General features: G+C 41.0%; 1 protein-coding gene across 1 annotated transcript in view; it reads left to right on the top strand.

Annotated features, from left to right (window-relative positions):
• The window catches only part of Pip5k1b (phosphatidylinositol-4-phosphate 5-kinase type 1 beta), a 260,298-nt gene that overhangs the window by 80,028 nt on the left and 165,100 nt on the right, over positions 1 to 15,170 (top strand). The window lies entirely within an intron of this gene.

Here is a 15,170-nt window from a genome sequence, read left to right on the forward strand (position 1 = left end):
AGTTTCCTGTTGGGTACCTTGACCTGCTTCCAGAGGAACTTTTAATAGCCTCAAAACAAAATTTACCTCCACACTTAGTGTGTTCCTGCAGGTCGATGGCATCCCTACCTCATTTCCTAAACTGGATACCATTGACACATCTGATATCTTCCAGTTAAATACACACAACTCCCAAGTTCTGTCAGTTTCTTTTAAACTGTATTCCAGATTCCACTCCAGCTCCCCTTGTTTCCAGCCCGTGTCTCACCTCCCTTTTGGCTTGATCTTCACAATTGCTCAATTTTATTACACTATAAACAATAGTTTTTCATTTTCATACTTAAAAACTATATCCTTTATAGCCCTTATAGTTTAGGCAGCCCTGTAAGGTCTTTAGTGGTCTGGTTGTACCCTAAATTTACTTCAGTCCTCTCAGTACTTATCTCCCTCCTGCTGCAGATACTAGACTACTTGATAATTCTTAAATAGACTATATATTCTCACGTGTTTACACCTTTAAATTTGTGTGTGTGTGTGTGGCGTGAGTGTGTGTGCACACATGGAGGTCAGGAAAACAGTTTGTGTGAGTTGATTGTCTCCTTTCACAGTGTCCTCAGTCTTGGTACCAGGAACCTAAACTTACCCATTGAACCAGCCTTTCCCCCACTTTTTAATCCACATGAATTTCTTCTGAAAACTGTGTATAAACGGATTACCAAATACTTAAGTACTGTATATGTATATATATATTTAAAACCAGAACTATCTGACATTCACTATGTAAAACTCTATCTCTTTCTACAGGTAACATCCACTGACAGTTTGGTGTGCACTCAGCAGGGTGTGTTCTTGCTCTGCATTCCCCTGCATGGATGTGTATGTAGATGCAGGGACGCAGCATGCATTGGCAGCTCTCTTCATTTCTTGTACCCCATGTTTAATCACTCATCAAGTCTTACTGATTTTATCTCCTGGAATCTAACTCCTGGTTTCAATCTCTGCTGCCAGCAAGATCCAGGCTATTGTATCCTCCTTGGGCTTCTCTCCCACTGGCACTCAGCATACTCACTGCCAGCTGCTAGCTGCCAGCTGATGCTTTGCTCAGGGTTGGGCTCTTAGAATTGTTTCCTATTATTAGTTTTATGAGTATACTTAAATATCGGTTCCAGAGGGCTCTGAAGGAGAAGCCCTTGCTTCCTGTCCTGTCTTCTTGTTCCACCTTCACTGGCTTGTCTTCCCTTAGTTTATTTATTTATATATGTGTGGGTGATTGCCTGCATGTATGACTGTGCACCATGTGCCTGCCTGGTGCCCAGGGAGGCTATAAGTTACAGCCCTGTGTGAGCTTCCATGTGAGTGCTGGGAATCGAACTCAGGTCCTTTGGAAGAGCAGCCAGTGCTCTCTTAACCTTTGAGCTATCTCTCCAGCCCCCACTTTGTGATTTGTAAATCCTCAGTATTCGCTCTTATCTATGTCTTTTGCCAGGTCATTTTCTACAAGGCATGAAAGCCTTTATGTTCCTAAGCTGCTGCTTTTCTATGAATGGTAAATCTTTAATAAACTAAGGCTCTAAGGGTTTGTATGGATAATTTACATCACCATAGTAACTTCAACCGTTCCTTCTTAGCTCATGTGGACATTTTCTTCCAAAACACATTTTGAAGATACGAGAATTGCCAGTTCTTAAACTTTGACCTAAAGTAATTAACAGCACTTAGTTAGAAAGTCATTTTGTCATATCTAATAAACCTCTGCAGTATATTTTCTTCTGTTGTGTCTGTTTAAAAATTATATTGTGAATGAAAGAAATGACAATGGTTTCCAAACAGACCCAAGGCTACTGGATACTGGGACCCTTAAGCCTACTTAAATGTGCTTGCCCTGCACAAGGACCTGCATCAGATTGCCTTTTGCTAACTCACAATGATTAGGTCAAACTAGTACATAACCCACTTCAAGACCACGTGAGATAACTGAGTCCGAACTTAGGAAAAGACTGAGCAAGGACACCTGTAGCTGTTAATTTACTTTTGGAGCAGTTTAGGGGTACAGAGGTGTGGAGGAAGGCCGTATTTTGTGTGTGTGTGTGTGTGTGTGTGTGTGTGTGTGTGTGTGTGTGTGCATGTGTGTATGATTAGTAAGTAGGATTTGCATCTGCTTCCTTCAATCTTTAATTAATGAATGAAGAGCATAGGATATTTGAGAGTAGGGTCAGTAGTGAGTGAAATGTTTAATGACCTGAGAATGTGCAAAGGAGGGGCTGAAGAATGAATAGAAGGCTATCCAGGCCACACTGGATTCCATTTGAATGAGCACAGTTTGAATGAGTGGGTTGAATTGACTATGTTTGAGAGTCAGCTCAGTAGGTGCTAGTTAAAGTATACTGTGACACAATCATTCCTTAGGAAGTACAGTAGAATAAGAGGCATTGAGGATGGTCAGAGAAAAGAGTAGAAAGTGATGGACTGCCCTGTCTATTCAGGGTCTAACCTTATAATCTGCCATACCAAAGTATGTGAAGAACCTGATCTCTGAGGCACTTTGGACCGTATTTTTTTTCACGGATGATTTTATTGAGCTAGAAGAGCAGCCTAAAAGTCAAGCTTCCACTTGAATTCCACTTACTTGATAGACAGTTGTGTCATACTGCTCCCAACATGCAGTTTGTTGACATCTAAGTAATTTTTTTCTGGATAATTGAAGTAATCTTTATATAAAATGTAATGAAGTGCTTTCTGTGTATCCAGCATATTTTAGGAGCTAGTTTTCAATGTAGTCATTTTACTGTTTACCTGAGATGAATGCTATCCTGGTCCTTGTTTTCTAAATGAGGAAATAGAGGCAGTGTGGTGAGGACACTTGCTGGGAATCCCAAGCTGGAAGTTGTGCAGTTGATTTCAGTTATCGTGAGAAAACCGCAGAGCCAGGTTGCTGTGGCCCTTGGATACACAGCCCTAACAACAGTGCTGAACAATGAAGGAACATTGAATTGACAGCTGACATTACTGTGTGCTTTTGAGCAGTGATTTCCCTCTGTAACTTCCCCTGGATTCATGTCCAGCTCACCGGAAATGCAGGACACTGCCCCTTCACTCACAGGTGCTGCTTGCTCCGGATTTCAGAAACCTTGGGCAGTCTCTTCAGTGAATTAAGGTTATAAGTGCATGGCAGCCAAGATTGTCAGTTGACAATTCTCACAAGACCCTTTGCCTTCCTGGGTGGGGAATCATCTGATAAGATAACATTTTGTCAAAAATAATAAAAATGAGTATCAATATTATATTATTTATGTGGAAGGAAGATCTCAATGCAGCATTCAGTATGGATTCAGACAACATTTTCATTAAGCACACACACACACAGAGAGAGGGGGGGGGGAGAGAGAGGGATTAACCTCTGAGTTAGAAACTATGAATTTATTATAAATAACACATGAGAAAGTCAAGTTTATTTCTTCACATTCCATTTTTAATTTTTCCCTTAGATTTTGGTACTTTTTTATTTTTTCCTGATAATTTGTTTGAGAAGACCCCAATTCCCAGCAAGTTAGGGCACTTGCTAGCTGTATTAGTGCTGCCACTTCTTTTTAAATCAAATGATATATTTATTTAAAATGACACATTTCATTGTCCTTATTGTGTTACAGGAGAATATCAGGAAGATTATTCCACCAGAAGTGAAGTACTGAAGTGTATGTAAGGGCACCATCACAAAGCTTTACCTTTTAAACTGATTTGCCATTTGAAATGATGAGATACCCAAACCTTCCTCTTAGTTTTCTATTGTTTTGTTTGAATAAATATAAGATTTAGTATTTTGTTAAATCTACTCATGGATTTTGTTACATTAAATTTAAATTGATTCCGTTGTTTGTTTATATTTACTATTCTGAGGAAGCAAAGGCAAGAACCAATCTGAGCTGTCTCTCCTGACTCCTCCAGAATTTTTTTTTTTTAAAGCCATTTTGTACCATCTAATTCCAGCACTCAAGCAGCACAGCTCTCTCTGAGTTTGAGGCCGTCCTGATCTTCAGGACAGCCGAGACCTCACAGAAAAACCCTGACTCAAACAAACAAACAAACAAACAAACAAGGGGGCAGAGGCAGGTATAATGTACATGGGAGCTATACTCACAATCCTTTTGTTCCTGATTTTTTGTTTGTCTGTGTTGAACTTCTAGAATAAATTCTTATAGCAATATAAACATCCCTCCTCATTAACAAACTCTACGGCAGTTGTGGTTCAAACTAGAACGCCAAGAGTCCATCTTTACTCATCTACAGTAGTGAGACAGGACACTCTGGTTCTTTTTCCAGTTGTCTACTGGGGTTCCCGTAGCCTGACTTCTCAGGCTTAGCTAACCAGGCAGCAGTGAAAGACAAGAGTGGAGAAAGAGCTTTTGTGCCCTAGCAAAGCAAGATGGTTGTTTGAGGTAACCATTCTTCCTCCCCCTCGCTTAAAGGACAAAGAAAGATTTCAGTGTTGCTGTGCAGAAATCACTGAAACTGGAGTGGCAAGTGGCTCTTCAGGGTCAGTGTCTGTCCCTCCCACCGTGAGCTCTCACCAGGGAGCAGGTTGGTTATTTACTTATTTATTTATTTATCTATCTTTAACATTGTTAAATGTTGTCTGGAGCCGTCACACTGGACCTTCCTGTACGTAGAGGGATAGCATGGCTTTCTTGACCATTTATGCATTCTTTGTTTTTCTTCCTCCAAAATTTAAAGCCAGGCTGTGTTTAAGAATTGCTGTAAGTTGCTCTCTTGATGTTCTCTGATTTAATTGTAAATAATAACAATAACATTAAGAACCAGGTGACCTGGGGTCAAGAATTACAATTGGATCTTGCCATTTAAAAACAAAAACCAAAACCAAAAAAACAAAAACTCTTGCAACCTGAGTTAAAATTCCGTACCCTTCCTTTACCACACTGCTTACTACAGAGACTTCTGGAATCAGCTAGAGCATGCACCTCTAATGACTACCACTTAATTCTAAGATTAAATCAAAGCAAGCAGCGTGAGAGACAGCCTCTCCTCCACGCAGCCCCTGCATTCCAGGACTGCCCACACAGTTGCCTGTAGGCCTTGCTCCCACATCTGCCTGTGCTTTCTGATAGTATGTCTGTCCTCTCCTTAACAATACTCTTCCTCCTTCTTCTTCTCCACCACAACTGGCCCCTTAACTAACTCCTTAAGAACGTATCTAAAGGGCTGGTGAGATGGCTCAGCAGTTAAGAGCACCGACTGCTCTTCCAGAGGTCCTGAGTTCAATTCCCAGCAACCACATGGTGGCTCACAACCATCTGTAATGGGATCCAGTGCCCCCTTATGGGGTGTCTGAAGATAGCAACTGTGCATTCACTCATAAAATAAATAAAATAAATCTTTAAAAAAAAAAAAAAAAGAACGTATCTAAAAAGGGCACAGTGGTTCTGATGGTCCCTGGTTCTCCCGAGGCTCTCTTTGAGGATTGTTTCATAGACAGGTTTTCTTGGCAAAAACCACAACAGACTGGATTCTATTTGTGTGCTTCTTTGCTTCTTCCCCCATGCAAAAATTGGAGCTAGGACTTTTGCTTCAGTCCCTAAGCCCTGAGCATAACACATTAATTGCCCAAACGTTTTCTAAGTGGATGAATCAATGGATACACGGGTAAATGAGAAGCCTTTTGTTTTGTTTTTGATTTTGTGATATTTGTGGTGAGATTCTTTTTCTTCCATTAACTGTGACAGACAGTAGTTGGAAAACTGGTTATTAAGCACTTAACTCGGGAACACTGTGTCTTTAAGTGAGGAATGCAGTAAGAGTCTTAGTGGAAGGAGTCTGGTCACATGGCTGAACGCTTAATAGCTTCCTAAGAGACCAGAAGTTCATTCATTAAGCCAGTTTTATGTGGAAACCTATTATGAGCCTCCTACTGGCTCATAGAATATATTAATGTCTCTTAGGATATATGAATGTGAAAAACAGAGCTTTCTGGTCAGCAGGACCAGAAAGGATATGTTTTGTTTATATCCTAACGGGGTGGAGAGGAGGATTATGTGGCCACATATATGTAAAGGGTAACTTACTGTGCACTAATAAGGAGGTCTGGGAGGGGGAATAGAATTACTTTTGAGTGAAAGTGAGAACCGTCACAGGGATAAAGCACAGAAGTCACATGATCGGTTTTAGGGCTTTGTTTTTTTTTTTGTTTTTTTTTTTTTTGTTTTTTTTTAACTCTGCAGTTGGGTCCTTTATTTCTTTTATACACTAGGCCATGAATTCGTATGGAATGGGCTCCAGCAGCTCAGGCTCTTTCCCATTAGTCCTCACAAAGTGTGCTTCTCTGGGTGGTGCAGGCTGGCGCTTCAGCTGAACCCAGGTGCCCTTCTCTTTGGCTTCCTTTTTCTTCTGATCGTTCTCCTTCACCCGCTTCAGGAAGCTGTCTCTGCTCTTCGAGTGTTTAATGTGCTCAATCCGCACATTGATCCTCTTGGCCAGAATCTTGCCCTTAACTTGCTTGTTTACAATGATGCCCACGGCATGCTGGGTGACATTGTAGACTCTTCCGGTTTTGCCGTGGTAACACTTATGGGGCATTCCTTTTTGAACAGTACCCATTCCCTTGATGTCTACAATATCACCCTTCTTATAGATTCGCATGTATGTGGCCAAAGGAACAACTCCATGTTTCCTAAAAGGCCTAGAGAACATATACCGAGTGCCTCTCCTCTTTCCCTTTGTGATGGTCATTTTGGCGAGTTAACTGGAAGATGGCTGCCTCGGTTTTAGGGCTTTGTAAGGGACACTTTTGAAAAGTTGAGAATCGATTTAGGGGAAAGGGCAGGGTAGAAATGGAATTAATTAGGAAGCTTTCCAGCAGTCCAGGCATGAGATCATGGTGGCCTGGGTAAGGTTGGTAGTAGCTGGCAGATGGGCAGTAGCTCAAATCTACTTGTATTTTTAAAGATAGAGCCAACAGATTTTGCTGGCAGGTTTAAGGTGGACAGGAGTGGGTTTAAGGTGGACAGGAGCAAGGGAGAGAGAACTCAAGAGCAGTTTTGTGGGTTTGAGCCTGAGCCACAGAAAGCACTGGAAGTGTCATCGCTAAGACTTGGAAATAGGTCTGTCAGTGGAGTGGGTTTATAGCTAGAGCTGTAGAAGTGCACACCACTGATACCTGCATTTTGGATGTGTATTTTAAAGGAGGTGATCTTTATTAAACATCCTCGTTGGAGTAGGGGGCGTCAAACAACAAGTTAGATGACCAAGTCTGAAGTTCAGGGAAGAGGATCTTGCAAAGACACGGGGGTTATCTGCCTGTGGGTACATTTAAAGTTGAGAGTAAACAAGTCTGCTAAAGGGTTAGGCATCCGTGAAGACAATAATAACTAAAACTTGGGGTACACCATGACACTGGAATGTCGAGAAGAGAAAGAGAAGGAGCCAGGAGGGAAGTAGGAAACCCAAGAAAGTGCTGCACCCTGGAAGCCATGGGGAGAAATAGGCCGGGTTGGTGATCCTGTCCACTGCAGTGGATCTCACAGGCAGGGTGAGAGGAGGTCACTGAGCTGAGGGACTCAGTGACATGGAGTCACTTCTGTGGAGCACTAGGGGTGGTGGGAACCTGATTCGAGAACGGGGAAGGAGAAGAACCAGAATCAGAGGATCGGAGAAAGTCGGATGGAGAAAAGACAAATGGAAACAAAGACAGATGGAAGAAAGACAGAGGAAAGACACACAGAAGAAAGAGACAGAAGATGATCAGATGGAGGAAAGACAGATGGAGGAAAGACAGACATAAGAAACTGAACAAAGGCCAAGAGCATCCGAAGCACAGGGTTATTGTTTCCCTCTTCCTTCCTGATAAGTTATTACTAAGCAATCTTCAGTATTCTCTCACAAATATATGATTATAGTTTCAGAAAAAATACATGGAAAAAATCAACTGACAGTTTTCCCCTCCCCCATGCTTGCATTTTGTAATGGAAAATAAATCTATAAATTAGTGTTTTTACTGCAATCCTGAGCTAGCCATTAGAGCTAGAAGCTGATGACTCATTTCCTCGCGTCTTGTCTAGCTCATTTTATTCCCTTGTCATTTATTTTTCTTCATGGCTTCTTTTCTACTTATAAATTGAAACTTAGTTTCATACCCATGGCACAATTATTTCTGTAAGTTTGGCCCAGTTTCTTAGCCTAGACACACTCTTCTTCTGTGAATTTTTATAGTAGTCCATGATCTGCTTAGATTTCACTTAGTGACAGAGATTTTCTGTTTTAATTGTTGTTATTCCTTTAAAAAATTACTACTGAATAGCAGAAGAGAGGGTCGGGATATTTTTCTCACCTTGAACTGCTCAGAATGTAGTCTAATCACAAAATGTCAATCGTAAAACATCACTAGATTACATCTGGAGCATTAGTCAATCTGTTCTTGTCTTTTGTAGATGACTTAGGGACAGCTGGGCCATGGTCATGCCCCAGAAGGAAGAATGCCTTCTGGAAGTATTGACCTTGGTCCTGAAGCTGCACTTTGATCTTTCAGGCCCCATCAGGCACTGCCTGCTCTATGGAGCATCTCTCAACTCTTCTGAATTCCCTGATTTTCTGAGCTGCCTATTGCCTGAACTCTTACTTTGATGTTTTGTTGTCTGTCTTTGTGTATGTGCTGTAGTGCAGTGGTGTGTGTGTGTGTAAATATGTTTGTCTCTGTGTGAGTGTGTGTCTGTGTGTGGTATGTGAGTATGTCTATGTGTATGGTGTATCTATGTGTGAGTGTATGGTATATATGTGTGTAACTGTGTATATCTGTATGTAGTTGTGTGTCTATGAGTTTATGTGAATATGACTATGAGGTATCTGTGTGTGAGCGTGTATGAGTTTGTATGTGGTGTCTGTGTGTGAGTTTGTGTGAGTTTGTATGTGGTGTGTGAGTTTATATGTGATGTGTGTGTGTGTGTGTGTGTGTGTGTGTGAGAGAGAGAGAGAGAGAGAGAGAGAGAGAGAGAGAGAGAGAGAGAGTTAGAGTATGCATGGGGTGTCTGTGTGTGAATGTGTATGAGGGTGTCTATATGTGAATGTGTGTGAGTTTGTATGTGGTGTCTGAGTGTGTGTTTGTGTGAGTTTGTATGTGGTATGTGTGACTTTATATGTGGTATGTGTGTGTGTGTGTGTGTGTGTGTGTGAGAGAGAGAGAGAGAGAGAGAGAGAGAGAGAGAGAGCGTTTGCATGGGGTGAATGTGTGTGAGTTTGTATGGGGTGTCTGTGCGTCAGCGTGCATGTGTTTGTATAGAGAGTCTGACTGTGACCATGTGTGGGGTAGCTGTGTGTGAGCATATGTGAGGATGTGTGTGTGTGTGTGTGTGTGTGTGTGTGACCATGTATGGGGTATTTATAAATGGTCTGTGTGAGAGTTAAAAGAGCTAAGCCTCTACAGACTGGTAAAACCTCTCTTTCCTATTTCCCAGCTTCGTCATCTTATGCAAATTAGTCTTATGTTCTTGTCTTCTCGGCTATTAAATGGGGGTAGTTTCTACCTCACAATATCATAGGGATATTTGAATGGGGTAAACATACGAGTAATGTGCAAACTAGGGACAAGCAAGTGGGAGTCCCTAGGGACAAGGAACAAGGGACAAACGAGGGACGCAGAAGTGGAAATAGAGGAATGCATATGTGTATATATACCCTTATCCTCGTGACACACTTCCTGAAGGGAAGGACACTTGTTTATTCTTTCCCTTCTGCTGACCCTCAGCTGTGGAGAAAGCATGATGCATACTTGGTGGTGGTGGTGGCAGATACTCATGGAGCTGCAGTGTATGTGTCTAGACAGGCTTGGCCCTCCAGTGGACATGTTAACGTCAGGAAACCTTTTAGCCGAACACACAGTGCATAGTCTAGGGAAGAGATCTTTCTAACGGCCCAGGATTCCACATAGATCTTAAAGTACTTGAGAAATCTGCCAGCTCAGTCCCTCATTATTCGTGTTTTTGTAATGTAGAAATTGGCTTTCCTTTGAACATAATTCATCAACGTTTATAAATTTAGGCGAGGCGCGTAAATCACATTCACTTTTGAGCAAACTTTCATATGCTATGTACTTGAATAGTGTGCATAAAGTTAAAATAAATAGGCTAAAAGCAATTACATACCCTGTGGATGTAAAAGATAAGCTTTTATTTAAAAACTAGAAATGGAATAAATGACTCTTCCTGCCTTACCAGCATTTCTCATGTGCACCGTTTCAGACCCTCTGTGATTAAACATACTTATGTGATTTTCACACAGGCATAGCCTGCTACTGTTATCCATCAGCCTGGGGAGCTTTCTTTGCTCTACCTAATGGAAATCTTAAGCAGGTAAGGAGAAACTCTTCCAGTGATGGAGACCCCTAGGTTCTTATCTTTGGCCACCACTAGAATTCTGGTTACAGCCACTTTCCCTGCTGTCTCTGCTCAGCAACACTTTTGCTGTACCAGTTCAACCCTTTCTCCTAATGTTAAAGCTCAAAAATAGGGGAGGAAGAAGACCCCTGGGAAAAGCTAATGGACCTGGTGTTTCAGCCAGGGGCAGCACAGGAGGATGTCTCCTGATTGACTCAAAGAGTGTTGAGCCAAACAGCCCAAAGCCAAAGCAAAGGTGCCAATTAGGGACAGCCCCTCATGCAAATGGAGGATTGTATTTACACCAAGGATAGGTCCTCTATTTGACCACCAGGAAGTGGTCCCCAGTAGCCCAAGCCAGGGTAAAATGACCACTAGAGCTTTGCAAGCCTTGTAGTGGGAAAGCATCTGATGTGACTGTTTGAAAACAAGCATCACTAAAAAGCTGTTACATTGTTGAGCTCAAGTTGTGTCTCAGTAGCAAGCAGCTGTGGTTGCAGTGTAGCCTCCTCAGGGTATCACGTGGAGTAGTCAAAGCAGCAAATGCTCCAGTGCTCAAAATAGACAAGGGATTGGTCTAACAGCTGTAAGTTACAGAGTCCAGTCATCCTGACCTCCCATTAACACTAAAGCAGAGCTTGTGATAAAGCCATATCATTAACGTTGAGAGTATTGAACAGATATCATTCATCTCATTATTATATACTTGTCTCTGTCCATTGCTCCTTTCCCTTGTAATGTACTATATTTGTTAGGCTTATTTGTCAACTTGGTTGGCTTGAGAAGCAACCCTGGGTATGTCCTAGAGGGTATCTCCAGAGGTGGTTAAGGGAGCCAGACCTGCTTTAAATGTGGGTGGAACATTCAGTGGGCTGGAAACCCACAAGGAATAAAGGGAGGTGTGTTCCTGATCCTCTTGGCGCCCTGATGTGAACTATTCTGCTCCTCTGTGTCCGTCCAGCCTTGGTGGACTGGAACCTCTGATGCCATCAACCAACATAAATATTTGCCTCCCTAAAGTTGTTTTGTCACAGCAACAACAAACAAACAAAACAAAAACTCTAATACATGTATAATTGACATTTTAAATTTTCTTCTGCGTCATTTTAATAGCTGAATGTTATTTTCTTCAATGAGTGTACTATATCGTTATTGCCCAACTGTTTCTGTCTCTGCAGGGAGTTTTTAGTTTTGGGGTTTTTTTTGTTTTTAAACTTAAACTGTTCTGATGTACATCTAAACAAGCTTAAAATCTGAAAACCACAAGTACTTTTTGTCTGTCTTAGTTACTTTTCTGTTGATGTAAGAAGAAATACTTTAATGGGGTTTACAGTTATGGATGGTGAGTCTGACCATCATGATGGGGAGTATGGCAGCAGGCAGGCAGATCCAGTGTTGCAGCAGTCGCTGTGAGCTTACGTTCTTATCCACAAGTAGTAGGTAGATACAGCTAACTGGGAATGGTGTGGGCTTTTGAAACCTTAAAGCGCTCCCCCAGTGACACATTTCCTCCACCAAGACCAAACATCCTAATCCTTCCCAAACAGTTCCACCAACTTCAGATCAAAGATTCAAATATATGAGCCTATGGGGCCATTCACATTTAAACCCCACCACATTAGCCTTGCCAATACAAAACGTCTGTCATGAGAACTTGATTCAGTTCCATTTGTTCTTAAAATATTTCTTAGTTTGAAGTGATTTTTTTTTTTGGCAGTTGTATTTGGAGTTATTTTGTCGCTGGAAAAATAAACCAAATGTTCTCTGAAAATAGTCTATATTTCAGATTTTATTTTTTCAAATGAGTCTGGGATAGGCTTTTCTCCATCGATCCAAACTAGGGATTTTTAATAATGGATATGGGGAAAATGGTGCTCCGAGGTCTCCTTCTTAACCACAGTGATCAGAGATTCAAAGCTAGGGACTCTTCTGGGAGATCGGTGATCATTACACTTATGCCATTTCAATGGTGAAAGGCTGGGGGCTGAGATGGGGGACAGGGGACTGTAAACTGATGACAAGTTTGACATCGGTCTTGTGGGCTTAAAAGTAGGTTTAAAGTCACCATCTTTCTTTCATCTTCCATGGCTAGGGCAAGTTGAGATCCCATGTTTTGTAGATAATAGCTAAGATACCAGATATTTTCCTCTACCTATCCATTAAGACATTTCAGAAAGATAAGTGTTTTGACATTAGAGTTAACATATCTTGTGACATGAAATACAAATGACATAATGTATTTTATAGCATCGTGTCCATTGTTTCTTATGGGGGTGGTACATATATGCACTTGCTTGGTTGGTTGATTTTTGTTTTTGGTTTATTTTTTTTTCATTTGTTTGTTTGATTTTTTCTTTGAGATAGGCTTTCTCTCTATGTCACCTTGGCTGGCCTGAATCTTGATATGTAAACCAGACTGTTCCCAGACCCACACTAGGATTAAAGGCATATGACACTGTATGCAGCCTACACTTGCTAGATTTATGGCTATAAAATATGGGCAACAAAGCAGGAATCACAATATTTGCTTTAAATTGTAAGGATATTTTGGATTAGGGATTTTTGTATCTGTGTGTTTTAATGTTTTTATTTCTCTGTATTTCTGTATTCTCTGTATATTTTTTCATATAAGATAATTGTTATTCTGTTAGGAAATTGCTAAAACATTTTATCCCACAAAGTAAGAGGCATGCATATGGCATAATCAGATGTTCTTGTAACTATTTCCTGTCTCAGTAGCATACTTTTCCTCTGACTTGGATTTAATTACTTGCAAATTAAGATACACAAAGAGATTAAGGGATAAAATTTGCAAAAAGTGTGCAGTCCAGATTATCTTCTAGATGTTTGTATGTGCTGAAGTTCACTGTGCACATTGCTGCCTTTACATTGAAAAGGCCTTGGGCTGCACTTTGTGAGATCCTGAACCAGGAAGATTAACAGTGGAAGGAAACACAGGTTTAGACTAAAGAGACAGATGGGCTGTAAGAAACTGGTCTTATTTAAGTATTTTCCACATTAAATAGTTGTCTAGTAATAATATATTACTACCATGAAATTCTAAATAAATGACTTTTCATCCATGATGACTTTAATGCCCTGCGGGATGCCACATGATAGCCAATGTGGACATTTGAAGATAAAAATACGTTAGAGCCCAGATCTGAATTAAACTCACTCAAAGTATGATGATTCCTTTATTAATTTTGGCCTCCTTTTGTAAGGAAGGATTTTTTAAGTTTAGAAAGCCTAATTAACTAATTAGCAAAGCTCTGGGGAGTGATAATTGGAATGAATTTCTGGTACAGTTGTAAACTGTTCCCCTGACAAATATTTCCTAAGCATGTCCTATGGACCAGCTATTCCATTTAATGAACAACTTTAGTGTATAATGTACACATTAAGCCCTTGACTTACATTGTCGCAAGGGGAGATTGCAACAGAAAGATAATCAAATCACTCCCAGTTCCAAATGTTAGGAAGGAAATAGCAGAGACTGTGAACTTGAACCATACTGAAGCATCTGCTTTAGGAAGAGTGGCTAAAGGGGAGTGTCATAGGCTGAAGAGCGATGGCACATGCGGACTCAGAACAGGGACAGGCTTGGTTGTTTGAGCTGTTCAATTCAAACTTTGCAGGCTGAGGCATAGAAGAGTATCCGATGGAGTTACAGAGCATGATAACATGGTAACAGTGGCTGGATAAGGGCTTAGGGAACAAAGAAAGGAGATTGAATTGTATTCCAGTGTGAGGAAGGCATTGTGAGATTAACAGAAGGGACGAATCTAAGCCACTTTTTTTTTAAATCATTTTTGCCACTTGAAGAATGGTTGCGGGGTTGGGGAAGTATGGGATGGACCAGTTAGGGCTGCTACATTCGTGTAGCCAAGATATGTTGATTCCTAGGCTGAGGACAGTGACCAAAATAAAGAGGAAAAGTGGCTTTGAGGGTTCCCAGGACGTAAGGAAGGACATTCTGAAAGGCAAGAGTCTAGATTAATTCCTAGCTTGCTGAATTGAGTGAGCCAAAAAAATTAAAAGAGACTGGATGAGATGGAAACCCCAGAGGGCCAGTGGTATGGAGGAGTGTGCGATTTTGTGTAAAGCTTGAAGATGTGCCATGTCTAATGGGCTTGTGGGGTTTCAAGGGGAAGTGTCTTTAGGACCGCGATTCTCAGCCTTTTTCTAACACTGCAGCCCTTTAATGCAGCTCCTCGTGTTGTGGTGACGCCCAACAAAAATTATTTTTGTTACTCATAACTGTCATTTTGCTGTTATGAATTTCAATGTAAATGTGACCTCCCCAGAGGGTTATGAGGCCCTGGTTGAGGACCACTGCTACAGGGCTGTAGGCCACGTGAGTTGAAGGCAAGTGGGCTAAAATGACATGTGATGCCAGGCAGGATGGCTCATACCTGTAACCTTAAAACTCAGTGGCTTGAAAGGAGTTTTCATGCGAGATTGTCCCTGGGTACTTAAGGTTGAGACAGCTGGGGCAACCTAGCAAGAACTTCCCTCAGAGGAAGAAAATTACATTTGAGATAGCTAATCTTATCGTAAGTTTTATTTGAAAAGACATTTGAGTTTTACCAAGGAGGTAAAAGTATTTGTCCACTGAAAACTACAAAACATTGATTTAAAAAAAAACCCTAAAGACTATATAAATGAATAGAAATATGTCTCATGTTCACGGGTTAAATTAATATTACTTGGATGTCTGTATCCCCCAAAGTGATGTTCAGACACAAATCCATTCCTTTTCCAAATCCCAGTGGAATTTTATAGAAATTAGAGTATCCTAAAAATAGTTTGGAACTA

This window comes from Grammomys surdaster, unplaced genomic scaffold (genome assembly GCF_004785775.1).
Source record: "Grammomys surdaster isolate TR1022 unplaced genomic scaffold, NIH_TR_1.0 141, whole genome shotgun sequence".
In the NCBI taxonomy this organism is placed as follows: Eukaryota; Metazoa; Chordata; class Mammalia; order Rodentia; family Muridae; genus Grammomys; species Grammomys surdaster.